This window comes from Puma concolor, chromosome B4 (genome assembly GCF_028749965.1).
Source record: "Puma concolor isolate L17-30 chromosome B4, mPumCon1.1.hap2, whole genome shotgun sequence".
NCBI lineage: Eukaryota > Metazoa > Chordata > Mammalia > Carnivora > Felidae > Puma > Puma concolor.
In genome coordinates, this window is record NC_141673.1 from 19,949,637 (window position 1) to 19,967,738 (window position 18,102).

At 38.8% G+C, this 18,102-nt stretch overlaps 1 pseudogene; it reads left to right on the plus strand.

Annotated features, from left to right (window-relative positions):
* Positions 1-16,476: 16,476 nt before the first annotated feature.
* LOC147578951 (U4 spliceosomal RNA) lies at positions 16,477-16,598 on the plus strand (annotated as a pseudogene).
* The last annotated feature ends 1,504 nt before the right edge of the window (positions 16,599-18,102 follow it).

The following is an 18,102-nucleotide window of genomic DNA, read 5'->3' on the forward strand; positions in this document are numbered from 1 at the left end:
TAATGTATATTTATTTATTTTGAGAGAGAGAGAGAGCACGAGCAGAGAAGGGACAGGGAAAGAGAGAATCCCAAGCAGGATCCATGCACCAGCGTAGAGCCCACTGAAGGGCTCGATCCCACAACCATGAGACCAAAATCAAGAGTCAGACACTCAACCTACTGAGCCACCCAGGCGCCCGTGATTCTCTGATTTTAAAATACCCTCCCTGAGGCAGAGAAATTATGACATTAAATATAACTCAACTGATCACCTTATCCTTTCGTTGCTTATGGTTGCTTAAGCAACCCAATTGGCTAGTCATTGTTAATACAAACACAATAAGAATTGTCTGACAATAATAGTAATAGATATTTTGTTTTTTAAAATAAGTACGTATACATGCATATATTTAAAACCGGTATATAACTATAACTGACCATTTATACTTCATATGGGGTCAAGCAGCTCTGAGAAGCACAGTGTTGCTTTCCTTTCTATAAGCCTTCCATACCATACATCATGAAACACCCTCTCCTTGGGATAGCAAAGTTTATGATAGGAATGCAAAAGTCCTGGAAAACAACCTTACTGGTGAAGGAAATCAGAATATTTCACTTCAAAACATGCCTCTTTGACATAATTATTTTGAGCTGAAGGCAATTAAGCAGCAATAAAAGCAGGAAAATTTCTCTACACTCCTCCTTTCTGTCTAAAGGCAGGATATAAATTTCCTTTGCTGGAGACAGCTCTAAACTCAGCCCAGAAGTGCCACCAGAGGAATCTGCAAACTTTGCTCCATTGGTTTCCCCTCATATATTTACCTTCCCACAGTTTCTGCCCGTGAAAGCCTAAAACCCTTTCCCTCTGTCCTGTTATTTCTAAGTTGATTGTTCCCTTGTTAAGATGCTATACAAAGTTCTAGCTGCCACTTTGAGTTACCCATCCCTGAGTTTCTCCCACATATATAGTTGACCCTTGAATAACATAGGTTTGAACTACACAGGTCCACTTACATGCTGATTTTTCTTTTGAAGAATAGAGCACGGTGCATTCTTGTAATTTTCTTGACATTTTCTTTTCTCCAGCTCACTGTATTGTAAGAGTAGAGTATATTATATCTACACACACAAAATATGTGTTAATAGACTGTGTATGTTATCAGTAAGGCTTCCAGTTAACAGTAGACTATTAGTAGTTAAGTTTTTGGAGAGTCAAAAGTTATACATGGATTTTCGATTGCATGGGGGTTGGTGCCCCAAACCCCACATTGTTCAAAGGTCAACTCTATATGAGATATACATATTAATAAAATTTGGTCTTTCTCTTATTAATCTGTCTTTTATTAAAGAGACCCAGCCAAGAACCTAAAAGAGGAGAAAAAAAATAATTTCCCTTCTCTACACTGTTAGGATTTTTTTTTTTTAATGTTTTATTTATTTCTGAGACAGAGCTAGAGTATGAGTGGGGGAGGGGCAGAGAGCGAGGGAGACAGAATCTGAAGCAGGCTCCAGGCTCTGAGCTGTCAGCACAAGAGCCCCATATGGGGATTGAACCCATGAGCTGTGAGATCATGACCTGAGCAGAAGTCAGATGCTCAGCTGACTGAGCCACCCAGGCGCCCTCTTTAGGATTTTTAATGAAAGTTGTGCTTCTCCCCTTGAATTAATTCCTGACTTTCTCTCTGTCAAAGCCACACTGACTCAAAGTAAGGATCTGGTTAGACTGACCTTTTGAAGATGAAGACATTCTTCCTTGGTGACCACAATTTGTTGAAAGTATGCTTCCTGATCTAAATAATTTTCACATGAGCACTTAGGTATCATCTCCCTTTTATGGCTGAGGAAATAAGGCTCAAATTCATGGAGCTAGTTAATGGAGATGCAGAATTTGAATCCAGATCTATGTGGCTCAAAAACTTGTAACCCTATCCATTGTGAGGAACTGTCTCACTGTTCAAATTCCAAAGCTCTAAAATTTTAGAAACTCCTTATGATATATGCAGTTATCTTTTATTATTATGTAAGTATTTATGAATACATTGGATTTGAAAAAAATTTCAAAATATTACACAATATTATTTAACAGTAAAAATAAGAAGCATCTATAGAGAAGCATCTATAATTCTCTGCCAACAAGTCAACTTTCCCAATTTCCTAATTATCATTTGGTTCTTACTCATAGGAATATTCAAAATCAAGTTGTAATTACAAATTTGTAGCTTTATTATCTTTATGTATTAAATATCTACTCCATGTTATTATAGTTTTGGGGTTACTGGTTTTCATTACTCTATATTTGTCCATTGAATTAATGCACTATACTTCACTGCCCCCAATACTAAGCATGTGTATTAATCCAAGTACTTCCCTATTTTAAATAACATTCTACAAGCATCTCAGTTGTTTCGGTATTTCTTTTTTCCTTTAGGCAAATTTCCATGAGTGGGATTGCTGTGCCAAAGGGCAAGATGAACATTTTAAAATCTGTAAACATCCTAAATTATTTGAAAGTATTATATCAATTTCATTGCTTCTAATAACCTGTGTGTAACAGTTTCATTATATATTACCTGTCTATATTTTTAATGTTATATAATACCTATGAAATACTACTTGAGACTTTAGCATACTTCCTTTTAAAGTTTTGATCCCTTATTTACTGTTGTGATAGAGACCACTAGCTACCCAGTGCAGCATCCGTTTTTCCTTTCTCCTTAGTAATAAATCCCCAACTTAGAATGGACACATTTTGCCCCCACACAAAAGGATTACATTTCCCAGCTTCCCTTGCAGCTAAGGGTGGCCGTGTGACTTGGTTCTGTCCACTTATTAACATATAAGTGTTATATGATAGAAGAAGGCTGCTCAAGGGAAACTGACTTGCAACATAATGGGATGGCTAGATTCCAGCAGCCATCTTGGACTATGCAGTCATTGACCTTGAGGAAAGAAGCTGTAAGTGAAAACAGTGGAACAAAAAGATTGGTGTCATCGTCCCTGTTGACATTATGGAGCTGCTGAGGCAGCCCTGATTTTTATCTAGCTCTAGGCTTCTTTTATATGAAAGAGAAATAAACTTCCATTTTACTTAAAACACTATTATGTAGGGAATTTTCTCTTACGTGTAGCCACAACTAATACTTCCCATATTGGTTATCACGTCCCCTTTATGGTGTCTCTAAATCTTAGGTCCCCAGTTGTCTGATAGGCCATATTCCTAGAAAACTGAGTATAAATTCATTTTTCTAAATACCACCTTTGTAATACTATAATGTATCCTCTTGTAAATTACCCCATCATATATCCCCTTTGTAAATCTGGATTTGCATATGCTAAATTTGCTTAAGAGGCTTATTTCTTCTACCAAGTAATGATAATTTACAAACTCAAACTGCAGTCTTTTGGTTTCCCTCTTAAAGTGTGCTTTTATGTCCCTGGAGTTCCCATTTTCAGGCACCATATTAAGTTATCTTAGTTGAATATTAGATATTGTATTTGAAAAATTATTTTTAGAAATATTTTTAGAAATCATTTTAGGTCTTAAATGATACTGGCTATCTCCAGTGAGTATTCTGTTTACTTCTTACTTGCACCAGGGACACTTGCTATTCAGCATCATCTGAATATCATTTTAGGGCTTGAGGTTTTCTATCCACCCAGATAGCTTGAAGCGAGACTTGTGGTATATATGAGGGCTGGTTGTTTCTTCTTCACCATTCCTTCAGCTCCATAGCCCTGGCCTCCAAGACTTATTACCCTGACCATAACCTATAAGGTAGTTGAAAGCCCTGCTCAGTGGCCTCTCCTGATAACAGATGTCCCTAAGCAAACACAGCCCCAGAACTGGGCTCACTTCTCTGGATTTCTATTCTTTTGGGGGATGTTGGCCCCAAAACTCCTCATAATTCGGTTAAATCTTTGATACTTCTAGGAAGATGTTTTTATATTTCCCCAGATTTTTCATTTATCTGAATTTCCTAGTCCATCATTATTAGAAGAAGAAGCTGGGGTACCGCATTAGGGCCATTTATTTTACTAGAAATATAGCATATTTTTTGCAAAAGCAACAAAAAAAATTACAGTTCAGCAACTTGGTCACTTGTCATTACTCAGCTCTTTAATACCAGATAAAAGAGTATAAAAATTAGCACTGTAAATCCCATTTCCCTCACCATGTCTTTATTTATTGTATATATTTTTACCTACAGGCAGTAAAAACTTGAATTATTTCTCCATTCTAAAATTCGCAGTATCCTCTCTTCTTGAATGTGGACTGAACTTAGTGATGTGCCTTTGAAGCCTACAGTATGGAAGAGAAATAAAGTATCTCTACCAGAGGAGAAATCTGGCAGATACCACATTAACCAGATGACCCAAGTTAACCTGATAATAAATCAGTAATAGATTGATACTCTATATATTATTATATACATATAATAATACAATGTGATGAGAGTTGATAATAAATCAGTAATAAATTAATACTCTCTATATTATTATACACATACAATAATACGATGTGATAAGAAGAAGGTACATCACCTCTGTGGTATTTTCCCCCAAACCCATACCCACACCATGGTTTAATCATAAGAAAACAAACTGAAGGCCATTCTATAAAATACCTGATTAGTACCTTCTAAGTGTCAAAGTTATGAAAAACAATAAAAGACTGAAAAACTGTCCCATATTAGGACAAAGGAGACATGATGACTAAATGCAATATGGTATCCCAAATTAGATCCTGGAACAGAAAACTTAGTGGAACCTTAGTGGAAAAACTGGAGACATCTGGCCAAAGCCTGTAGCATAGCTGATGGTAACATGAGATGTTACTATTAGGAGCACATGGGTCATGTATCATCTCAATTTCTTTGCCACCTCTGCAACTTTTCTATAAATGTAAAATTATTCCAAAATAAGTTTAAAAGTTACATTTATTTACTCCTAGATCAATGTTAAGATCTCATATTTAAAACCTCACACTTCATTAGTCACCTTATGACGATCATATTGCTTTTCTAAATTGTAAAACCAGAAAGCATATATTGTGGCAGAAATGATTAGATGTTCACCTAGAAAGAAAGTTCCTGCTCCTTTTTCTTTGTGTAGCTCTTGCTGGGAAGGAATTTTCTCGGACATGGACTTCATTTCCTCCTGGTGGGATCATACTAGTTCTTGCCGATGGAAGATGTGAGTCATTCTCCAGTACAGGGGGTGAAAAAGTGAGTATGCCTTTTTTACTTTCTCTCCTCCCCCATCAACTGGCTAGATGTCAGTGCCCATGATGACCTTGGAAGCCACATGTTATGGATTGAGACTGTCAACCTAGGTCCCTGAACAACTTTGTGAAGCAATGCACTCCACCGAAACCCCCACACGCCACCATTAAGAAGCACTCCTCTGGGCCTTTTCATAAATGAGAAACTGAAGCTTTTAAGATTTCTGGGTCTTTCTACTATAGAAGCTCACATTATCTTAACTAGGATGTACATCTACTTCACTTGAGTCTCCCACCTTCCCGAACTCATCTGAACTAGGTTGACATTACATGGTATTTCCAGATTCACAGAGTCAGGTAGAGGTTAACAAACATTGCTATGAACAATAAACACAGGAGAACTAAAGTGAATAAGAAGTACTGCAATTCAATACATTTAGAATTAAAATAGCATGTTTTTCAATGCATGGCAGTGGCACAGGGATCTTTCCACCCAAGTGGCATGTCACCATCATTCTTCCAAGAGCCCTTGGAAAAAGTCCAATAGATTTATCGGAGTGAATGTGTGTTACCATTGCTTGGAAAAAAAAGGCACACATACCAACATGTACCATCTCTTTTAAAAGCACTATATATAAGTTGTCTCCTTTTTATGATCAGGAAGAAACTTAAAATATGCTCTTGGGGTTAGGGGTTAGGTGGAATCCCTTCCCTGTATTCCTGCTTCTGGCACAGGGATATTGTCACCATGGGGATGTCATGACTCAGTCTTGGTCACTGTGTGAATGGCCCACTCTGTGTGTGTGTGTGTGTGTGTGTGTGTGTGTGTGTGTGTGTATGTGTGTGTGTCTTTATTATGGCAGGGACCCCTGAGTTGTGAATGCATTCTGGGCCCTGTTCCCAAGTACAGAAAGCAGTCACCCGTCTGTATACAAAGGCAGGAAATTTCAACATGTTCTCAACACATTTTGAATAGGACAGAAATTACAAAGTGAGCCAGATTTTTCTAGTGCCTAAACTATACTCACTTGTGCATAATGAATCCTTAAAGACAAATTGTTCATTTTCTTTTTAGATTGTTCATCTGGAAAACTTCCTTCAGGATATTCTCCAAAACTGTAAACTCCATAAGGACAGGACTTTCTGCATTTTTCACTGCTATATTCACAGGCTTGGAACAGCGCTTGACATGGGTAGTTTAATGACTATTTGATGAATGGATTCACCACAGCAGTGACCTGCTTCAGGATGTCTCCCCTAATACTCCCAAGGTCTGACCTCTGTGCCACTCCTATGCATTCAAAAACATTCTGGGCTACTTCTATTATATATTCTAATATATATCCGACTAAATGTCCACGATGTTAACTTGTCAGTCTACCCACTAGACTCTAAACTCTTTGTAAGCAGGAAATGAATCTCCTTTATTTGTATCTCCAGTGCCAAGCACTGACACAAAATAAATGATTAATAAATGGCTTTTTGTGACAAAGTCTATGGATACATGCTTGATACCAGCTTAATTGTACCAGCTTAACAGCTTTATACAATTGTATATACAACTATATATACCATCAACATATTCACATCTCTTAAGAGGTGCTATTAATCCCATATCACTGAGTACAGAAATCAAAGCTGCGGCAAAGGTTTAAAAATTTCAGTTACTCGGAGAGAAACCAGAGCCTTTCATGTGAGTGATACCAGTTAGTGAAGATAACTGATCATTACAAGTTACTACATGTTTGGGCAATGATACCAGATACTTCTTCAGTTTCAGAATATTTTCTGGTAGGTGTTTTTATGCTACCAGAGATAAAGAAGAAAGAACACATGGGAGAAATTTGGGAATTTCCATTTTGACAATGAGGGTGAGAATTTCTTGTAAATTTTAAGAGGTTTTTTTTTTTCTCCCTTCCCCTTGATACTTTCTAAATTAACTTGCAAATATAGGAACTCATATGACCTGACTTTCTCAGTTTAACTAATCTAAATCTCTATTTATGGCAACAGTCCTACATCGGGTTTTATTATGAGGTGCAGTTCATGCTTTAGTTACCACTATCTATGGAAAAACTGAGGTATGATACTCATGTTTACTATGATGTCATGAATAAATTTCTCTACACAGTAAAAATATTACAGAAGAGTGGGGAAGGCTTTGTCAGTTTGATAGCCTGACATGAATTACACAAGACTTGAACATGGCCGGGATAATGATGGAAAAATCAGGACACCAGGCAATTATTTGCCTCCCCCATCCAAAAAAGAAAGTAGTAAGAGGTTAGAGTGGGAGAGAGCCAAAGCATAAGAGACTCTTAAAAACTGAGAACAAGCTGAGGGTTGATGGGGGGGGTGGGAGGGAGGGGAGGGTGGGTAATGGGTATTGAGGAGTGCACCTTTTGGGATCAGCACTGGGTGTTGTATGGAAACCAATTTGACAATAAATGTCATATATTGAAAAAAAAATAAAAAAAGAAAGTTTTTTTGAAGGAGGCATTTCTTTTATAATTATTTTACTTAATTAATAATCAATATCTTATTGAAGAACCCACCATCTAGGATTTGTGCTTAATTCATCCAATAAACATTGATTGAGGAGATACAATTTGTCAGATGTTGTGCTTTGTGATTAAGAATAAAGACAACACTCAGTGCCTGAAGTCAGAGTCACAGAGTTCAAATGAACTTAGTTTGCTTGGGGGATGAAAAGAGGTCTACAGTGACTGGAACACATGAAAATAAGGCTGGGAAGATTGTGGTGATGACATTGTGAAAGGTCTTCCGTTAATATGCTAAGATATTTGAACACAACCTGGGAGCAACCTGTGAGGAGAAGGTGAGTAGAAGATGTCATTATCAGATTTGTTGTCTCTGGTGAGATCTTCAGCAGGCTCTGGGTGCATGGACTAGAGATATCACTGGGGATTAATGACAGGTGGGGCTTTCTAAGAAATGCAAAAAAGTAATGTAAGGCAGTGGATTGTGGATGGAGAAAAAGGATTTGGTGAACAATTGGATGAATGGAATAAGAAGAACTGAAGAGGAAATGGGGTAGGTTTCCTCCTGCAGAGGCTCAGGGCATATTAACCCTTAACTAAGCCAGGGAACACAAGAAATATGGAGGATTACGAGTTTGGTTTTAGATATACAACAGTTTAATGAATAAGATGCTTGTAGGATACCTAGGTGAAGACAACTGATAGCTAGTTGGAGATTGACTTGGGAGGCATCAGTGGACAGGAGGTGGTACACCACTAAAATATGTGAGATCATCAAGGGAGTATATGCTGTAGTGAAATCCAGCATGAGAAGAGGAAAGATTGGTTTGGGAAGATACGAAGTCATTGACAATCTTTATTAAAAAATATTTCAGTACAGTGGTACAAATAAAAGTTGGATTGCATTGGACTGAGGAGTAAAGGCAGTAGGTTCAGAATTCTATTCTAAGATGATAGGTACAGAAGTACACAAATACATAACGGGGAAACACTCATATTTATGGGTTAGGATGGAATCGTATCCAAGGGAGAGAGAACTTGAAGATTTCCTAGTTCAGGAAGTAAGTGATGAAACAAGGTCATGGAAGAGGAGAGAGAACAGGAAAAGGGAAGGTCAACAAGACCTCTTGCTCAACTATAGACCCCAATAGTTAAAACCAGAAGTAGACAAGACTGCTGCTGACTCATGCTCTAACTTAAACCCATTGTGCTTTTTTTTTTAATTTTTATTATTTAAAAAAAATTTGTTTAATGTTTATTTCTTTTTGAGAGAGAAGGCACAAGCAGGGGAGGGGAAGAGAGAGACGGAGACACAGAATCCAAAGTAGGTTCCAGGCTCTGAGATGTCAGCACAGAGCCCGATGCAGGGCTTGAACTCACGAACTGCAAGATCATGACCTGAGCCGAAATCAGATGCCCAACCGACTGACCCACCCAGGCCACCCAAGCATTGTGTTTATTTCTTAATGCCTTTCCTTGAGACACTGATGAAGACATTTTGCGATGACCAGAACATTCCAAACACCAGAACAGAAAAGCCCTGATAGCACTGGAGTGCCTAGAAGAGCACATCCCACATGTCCCCTTCCCTGCCTATTGTGAGAAGTAAAGGAGATGAATCATTTTCAGAAATACCAAATAAAAGCTTTGTTGTCTAATTAACAATAGGTTTACAACCTACTGGAAATATGTAAGAACCCTCCCCCCCCCCCGACACACAATGGAGTCCCAAAACCTTAGACACTTCACTTCCTGATTATTCTTCCTGTCTCTGTTTCGCAGGCCTTTTTTTGCAGGCTTTGTAATGAGCTTGAGCTAAAGAACAAAGGGAGAAGGGACTGAAAGTCTTTGTGTCACCTCAGGGAACGTACATTTGTTCCAATCAGACTACTTTTTACCTTATGTGGGCATAGGCGATATCCGGATAAGGCTGTAACCTCTGTAGTACTCAGCCAATGAGGAACCAGGGAAGGGGCTTCCATGCTAGGAGATAAATTGTCTGTTGTAACTGCCCCGAGTATGCTTGTCCATCAGACACCTGCTTTTGCAAGAATGTTGCTTAAAGCCTCACTTCACTGTGCTCTGAGTCTTTGCATCCCTCCTTTGATTGGGTTGATGGGCTTATTTCTAACACCTGTATTTATGGGCTCAACTCATACCAACCCCCTACCCATGATCAGTCACTCACTGCCTGCTATCTTGAACTTTGGTTCCTGCCAAATCCAGTTTTCTGTGTTTTTCCTCAACTCCATCATTGTTATTTGTCATTATCACCATTATCATCCTAATATTGAGCTCTAATGTTTATGGTTAAAATTTTAAATATTATACCTCAGCTGTATAAAATTGTATAGCTTCTTCATTTTCTATAGTTAATTTAAAAAAAGGTGGGCAAGGGTGAGGTGGGAGAACACTCAAATTTTCTAGTTAAAGGATGATGTAACTGGTTTAATATTGTAGAAATACCTCCCCCAAATAGTTCTTTTCTCTGTAATCTGTTTCCTTCTCTTACAAACATTCTTAACTTCAAGGCTTGGACTGTTTTCTTTCTTTCTTTCTTTCTTTCTTTCTTTCTTTCTTTCTTTCTTTCTTTCTTCTCATAAATTTATTTATTTTGAGAGAGACAGAGAGAGTGCGAGTGGGAGTGTTGCATCCACACGACTCCTAAAACAGAATGCTACGGGCACCAGTGACAGTCACAAAAAAGTTTATTGCAATGAGAGGCAAGGCCAACCGATCGGGACGGACACTCTTGACCAGAATGCGGTCACGAACAGCCGGGTACAGAGTTCTTATAGCCGACCACATCGTCTTATCATCATCTGGGAACAAAACAAAGAAATAGTTCCCAGATGGGGGTGGAAACAGTTCAGACATGCCCTTGCCCCAATCCAATCAAACACTAATCCAGTTGATTTTCCTTGAACTTTTGTTCTCTAGATTGATAGGACAAGGCTGTTATCTCTTAATCTACAGTGTTAAAACAAAGCTGTTATTTCTTAAGGCTACAGGTTAGCCCAACACTACAATTTAACACTTACAGGGGGTGGGGTAGAGAAAGAGGGAGAATTTCAGGTAGGCTCCAGGCTGTCAGTGCAGAGCCATGCAAGGCTCCAACTTACAAAACTGTGAGATCATGACCTGAGCAGAATCAAGAGTCAAACATTTAACCAACTGAGCCATCCAGGTGCCTCAAGCCTTGGACTGTTTTATTGGCTCAGAGAAAGGGAAAGCAACTAGCTTTAGATTAAGGAATATAAGAGAGGAAAAAATAGTTTTTCCTCTACCTATTTTAGGTTCTCTGGCTGGGGCCTTGAACATGAGACTAACAAAAGACAGATTAATAAGAGAAAAGCAAACAAGTTTATTAATATGTGCATTGAACAGACATATGGGGATACTCACAGATAAACAAATCAAAGTGGTACTTGGAATTTTGGATTATATGCCATTTTAGGCTAAACAAAATTCCAAGTGGTACTTGGAATTTTGGATTATATGCCATTTTGGGCCTTTTGGATTAGAGGAGGTAAGGAAATGCAAGTTATAAGAAGGTGACCTGGTAAAGTATGGTTAGGGAAGATTGTTTAGTAAGATCTGCTATGCAGATTTACTGAGTGCTTGCAGGCTGGTAAGAGTTGTGAAGTATTCCTCTGTCCTGCTTCCTTTTACAAATGGAAATTTCCTTTATAAATGTAGCTGTCCTTTACAAAAGGAAAATTTATATTCTATTTTGGAGTTTTTCCTCTATCTGCTGTTTCTCAATGGCCTTTAGCTCAAAATACTCCATATGCAGTGGCATACTCTGATGCTCTTCAGGAAGAAGGGTACTCTTGGGAAGCCACCTGTTGTCTACTGGTACAGGTTGTGGAAGATGTGGGAGAAGAGATTAGACATCAAGACCCTTGCTTGGCACACAGCCCAAGCTCCCTGCTGAAACTTCAATGTGTTGTAGTTGATTAGAAAAGTGTTAAAAAGGGGCATCTGGAAGGTTCAGTCAGGTAAGCATCTGACCCTTGATTTCGGCTCAGGTTGATGAGGGAGCATAAGGCAAGCTAAGAGCAAAGCACAAGCCAACCCTCCCCTCACCACCACCTCTGCCAGGTGGGATATGTGTGATATTCCTTGGACACTCCTGGCTACCCAAGGACAAAGGAAAGGACAGAAAACAAAAAGTTAAACTGATAAGTTTCCATCAGTTTACAAATATCTTAGTAAATTACAAGAAAAAGGCAATCTTATCAATAGCCTATCTCTAGGAACTCCCTATTATCTTAATAATGCTTTGCTAGAGGGAAAAACAACCTTAGCTTGACAATACCTAGGCCTCCAGTAAACTGTAAATCCTCTTTAGCAAAGGAAAATCTCTTTAAGAAACTTTCTCTTGACTTTACCTCTCCCAACTCCACAGTGTATAAGCAGTCACTCTGCACAACCCCAGTGCAGCTCTTCCTGCCCATGGGTCCTGTCCCTGTGCCTTAATAAAATCACCTTTTTGCACCAAAGACGTCTTAAAGAATTCTTTCTTGGCTGTCAGCTCCAAACCCCCACGAACATCCCAAAATCCCATCGATCAAGGTCATGATCTCATGGTTCATGATATAGTTCGTGAAATCGAGCCCCGCACCAAGTGCTGTTAGTTATCCCAGAGTCTGCTGGGAATTCTCTTTCCCTCTCTGCCCCTCCCCACCAAAAATAAATAAATAAGCTTAAAAAAAAAAAGGTGTTAAAAAGAAAATTACAGGCCCAAAATGGTGTCACTTAGGCTAAGTCTCCAAACCAGGGCTTCCTACCTAAACTTCTAGTAGTTTCAACCTCTCCCAGAAATAAAAGTATTAACTAATCAGTCAGGTATTTTCTGATAACACCAATGAGGTAATTTGTCACATGGACTCTTTCCATTCCCCAAAGGAATAATAAGGTAATCTACCTAGTAAGACTCCTGCCCTTTCTCCCTAATGGACCGTGACCTTACCTGCAACAATCCTTTCTCCTGCTAATAACATTCTTGTCCCACCCTCTTTCCTATAAAAACCTTCTATTTTGTATGGCTCCTTGGACTCCCCTCTACTTGCTAGATGTGATGCTTTCCCATTCATGAATCACTAAATAAGGCTAATTAAATCTTCAAATTTACTCAGTTGAATTTCTGTTCTTTAACAAAGGGGAAACCATGGTTTGCAGTGAGGAGATAAACCAAATGTAAAGGTGTCCTGGCTTTTTTTAAAGGAGAAAACACCACTCAAGAGTGTCCCTAGGCCTACTCAGAGTGGCTGCAGGTATGATGGAAAAAGATAGGATGAAATAGGCAGAGACAGAAAGACTAGGCTCTGAGGTCCCTGGGTGGGGAAAAACACATATTTTGGAACAAGGCTGGGAATGTCTGACAACAGCAACCCCCCCTCAGGGGTAAGGTTCCTCTTAATGTAACAGACACCACCTACTCCCCTTTAGGCATCCTTCAGGAATTTGACAAAAGACCTAACTAAAAATAAGTAGTAGGCCATAAAACATATGACCCACAAGGAATTATATGGCCATGGACCACCCCTCATATGACTGGGGAAAAAAATAGGATAAAATAGGCAGAGAAGGAAAGGATAGGACCTGAGGTCCTTGGGTAGGGAAAAACACATATATTGGACATACGTGTCTGACCACAGCAAACCCCCTCAGGCTTAAGTTTCCTCTTAAGAATGTAACGAATCCCACCTACTCCCCCACAGGTTTCCCTCAGGAATTTGACAAAAAGACCTGAGTATGGCCTTAGGCCACCCCTCACACCATGGAATTGAGCCAATCAGAAGTGGGCCTCCCAGAACCTAGAGGTATTAGGCCAATAAGGGTGGGACCTGAGAGGGAACAGGGGTGAGGGGAGGGCTAACCAAAACCTTATAAAACCCTTATAATACCCCTTATAAAACCCCTTATAATACCCTTGCCTATTATAGCATGGGCACTCACTTTTGAATGTCCCCTCTCCGGAAAGAAAGCTTTCCTACTATTCTTCCTTTCTAATCTTATACTCTAATAAACTCTTGCCTGTTGCTCATTTGTGTCCATCTCTTCATTCTTCAAAGCAGTGAGACAACGGATCCCAGGTATTATGGTAAAAGATCCTGCAACACAGGGACGCAACAATAGTTGACGAGACGGAAGGAGCCTCCCTCGATGGCTTGGATGGAACCAAATCCCCCCTCCTTCATATACTTTTAGAAGTGGAAGGTAATTGAGTGGTAACCTGCCTTGGGGCCACCACGGGGAAAGAGGTGTAGGAGCAAGAAGTGACTTGGCAACCTCTGCCACAGGTCTGACAGAGAAAATGCCTGAGTTCTCTAAGGTCGGGCCAAGTCAGCATTTGTGGATCACTGGGCCCAGTCCAACCAGGAGTACAGGCCAATAGTCTAAATTCTGCACATTCCAACAGCAAATGTCCCCAGGGTCTCCACAGACATTGATATCTAGGATACTAATTTGAGGAGGGTCTCTAAGACCAACAAACATTTCAAAGCCTACAGAAAGATCCACTTTGGGACATAAGGACTTCTTCCCGCTAAGAGGGTACACGGCTTTTCCCATTGAACTCAGACACCCTGAAAAGTAAGAAGGGGAGGAAGGAGGAAATGGCTTTGATGTAGAGTTACAGATTAGATTATTGAATATTTACCCAGCAAGAGACAGTTTAAACAGCACACACTAAGATAACTTTACTTGGCAGGTTTAACTCTTGTGGCATCCCATTTTACTGCTTCCCTTCTCCCTCCAACCAAGTGGGGTGGAGACTAGTGCAAATGTTTAGATCAATTATGAATGAAAGAGACCTACTATTATGGGTCAGAGAGGCTATTATACCTATTTTACAGATGAGAGAATGAGGCTCAGGGATAGTAAGAGGGGATGCGTTATCAAATCTACACTGATTGATTCCAGAGACTCTTCTCTTGAGGAGTCCTCTATCTTCTCCCTGTAAGTCAAATAGGATACTTAATGACAGGTAAAAGTTTTAGTAATCAATTGATTAACTGAGGTATGTATACCACCCTAAACTTTTATATCTAGGAAAACCAAAACATCTTTCATTCATATACCAAATATGTTTTGAGGGCTTACTATGTGTCAATCCCTGTGCTTAATGCTAGATATATACTGTCAAGAAACTGTGTTTGACAAAATGAAGGTGGTCATCCACTAGGAAGTCATGATCTTTTGCCCAGTTCTTGAGCCTGAGTCAGTTATCAGATCTGGTCCTAGTTGACTGAAGAGGTGGCCAGATCACCAGGAGGAGGAACCCTGAAACCACACCACAGGAGCATTCTATAATGATTCTCCCAGTCCTTCCTCAAGGGGACATATGGCCATCCACCATGGTGGCTGTGTACTGGAGAAAGAGGAATTCCAAAAGGTATTCGAGGGCTATCAAACGCAGGGGTGGAGTTGACACTGATATTTGGAGATCTGAAGCATTATCATAGGATGGTTTCCTGTGTTGTTTGTTTGTTTTTTTTTAGGCTTTAATTTAACAGGTAGAGCACACATTTAACATATATAACTTACAAATATTTCTTCTTAGAATCTAGATTTCTTTGATGTTATATAATGTGTCATATGTCAAAACAGGGTTTTAATTGGGTTTAGATTTCCTGGAGGAGACCAATGTGGTGCCTAAGAGAAGGTAACACTCCATATAAGGGAATAGCTGACTCAATAACAAGGGTGGTTTTGGTGGTAGACTTGTATAAAATTTCAAGATAACTAATTCTTTAAAAAAGAGAAATAAATACATGGAAGAACATTCCAGGGTTCTGCATGGAAATACTAAATGCCTTAAAAATGTCAACAGCCAGCATTGGAACTGCAGAACACCAAAAAAGACAGAAAAAAAAAAAATTAAAAGCAGCCAGACAGAAAAAACAGATTACCCACCCTTAACTACTGATTTCTAAACAGTAACAGAGGAAACTAGATGAGTGTGGAAGGATAGCTCCAAAGTTTTTACAGAAAACTCTTTTGAGATAAATTGAGAATTTTCAGATAAACTGAGAATCTTTATCACCACTAGACTTTCTCACTAAAGCAACATCGAAAGAATGTATTTCAGAAAGAACAATGAGTACAGAAGAAAGATCTGAGATTGAAAAAAGAATGGAGAAGATGAAAACTATAAAACATGTACAGCATTTAATTCAAAACAAAAGAAGTCTATATAACTGGAGAAAAGTCTCATGTGTACGAATTGAAAGATTCACTAGTATCAAGGTGTAATTCTCTCTAAATTGACCTAATGATTTAATGTAATCTCAACCCAAATCCCAAAGACCCTTTTTTTTTTTTTTTTTAATTTTTTTTTCAACGTTTATTTATATTTGGGACAGAGAGAGACAGAGCATGAACGGGGGAGGGGCAGAGAGAGAGGGAGACACAGAATCGGAAACAGGCTCCAGGCTCTGAGCCATCAGCCCAGAGCCCGACGCGGGGCTCGAACTCACGGACCGCGAGATCGTGACCTGGCTGAAGTCGGACGCTTAACCGACTGCGCCACCCAGGCGCCCCTCAAAGACCCTTTTTATGTAGAAATCAAGTTTCCATAAAACTTAAAATTTTATGGAAAATCAAAAGATCCAAATGGTCAACACATTTTTTTAAAAGAAAACAAAGTTAGAAGACTCAAATTATCTAATTTCAAGATTTCACATCAAGTTAGAGTATGGTATCTGTGTCAGGAAAGACATGAAGTTTGATGGAATGGAAGAGAGAATCCAAAAATAGGCCCACAGGCTTTGCACAGTGGCAGTATGGTAGCCAGTGAGGTTTATCCGAGGAGCGATTATTGCTAATTGAAAACAAAAATAGACCCACAAATAAAAGTCAGCTGATTTTTGAAAAGGTGTCAATTCAGTGGACAAAGCAAAGTCTTTTCTGCAAAATGTGCTATAATGATATACCAAAAAAAAAAAAAAAAAAAAAGAAAGAAAGAAAGAAAAGAAAGGAAAGAAAAAGAAAAAAAACTACTGTGCTTCACACCATATACAAAAATTAATTTAGAATTGATCATAGACTTAAATATAAGAGCTAAACCTAAAAAAATTTCCAGAAGTGTCAAAGGAAAATATTTATGATCTTGGAAGTGACCAGTGGTTCTTAACCAGGGGTGATTTTGGCCCCAGGGGACACCTGGCAGTGTCTGGATACATTTTTGGCAAATACAACTTTAGATGGGGAATTGCTACTAGGATCTAACGAGTAGAAACCAGGAATGTTGGCAAACACTGTACAATACACAAGGGATCCCTCACATACAATAGAATTATCCATCACCAAATGCTAATAGTGCTAAGGTTGAGAAATCTGGGTTAGGCAAAAGTTTCTCAAGACAGACCAAAAATATGAACCACAAGAGGAAAAAATTGATCAATTGGACTTCACCAAAGCCTTTTCCTTTGTGTAAAACACTGTTAAGAAATGAAAAAACAAGGCACAGACTAGAAGGTAATATTTGTAAAACACATATATAATAAAGCACTTGTATCCACAATATAAAAAGAACTCTCAAAACACAATAGTAAAAAAACAATTTTAAAATGGCCAAAGGATTTGAACACTTTCCTAAAGAAAATATACAGGTGGCACGTGAAAAGATGTTCAACATCATTACTCTATAAGGGAATGCAAATGGAAACCACAATGGGACATTAGCACATATCCAGTAGATTACCAACTGCTGGTGAAACTCTGAAGGAACTGGAACTCTGAAGGAACTGTCAACTGGAATGCAGTTAGAGACGCTTTGGAAAACAGTTTGGCAATATCACAGAAAGTTCAACATACACTTATTATATGACCCAGTCATCCCATTCTTTTGTACTTATGCAAGGGAAAGTGAATACGTCCACACAAAGATCTATCCAAGAATGCCCACAACAGCTTCATTTATAATGGCAATAAACCAGAAACAACTGAAACGTTCAGTTGGTGAACTGATCCATGGTACAAACCACACAATGGAAAACCACTCAGAAGTAAACATGAAATAACTACTGAGAGATGAAACAACATGAATGTAAGTACAAAAAGACACAAAAAGCTATATACCAGATGAGTTCATTTATACGACATCCTAGAAAAGGTAAAACTACAGATACAAAAAACAGATCAATGACATCTACAGGCTGGGGGTAAAAGTAGGAAATGACCTCAAAGGGGCATGAGGGAACTTTTTTGGGTGATGGAATAATCCTCTACCATGATTGTGGTGATGGTTATAAAAATGTACATTTTATCAAAATTCATGGAACTGTACATTTTAAAAGGGTTAGTTACATTGTATGTAAATTTTATTTCAATAGGCCTGACCAAAAAGAAAAAAGGAAGGAAGGAAGGGAGGGAGGGAGGGAGGAAGGAA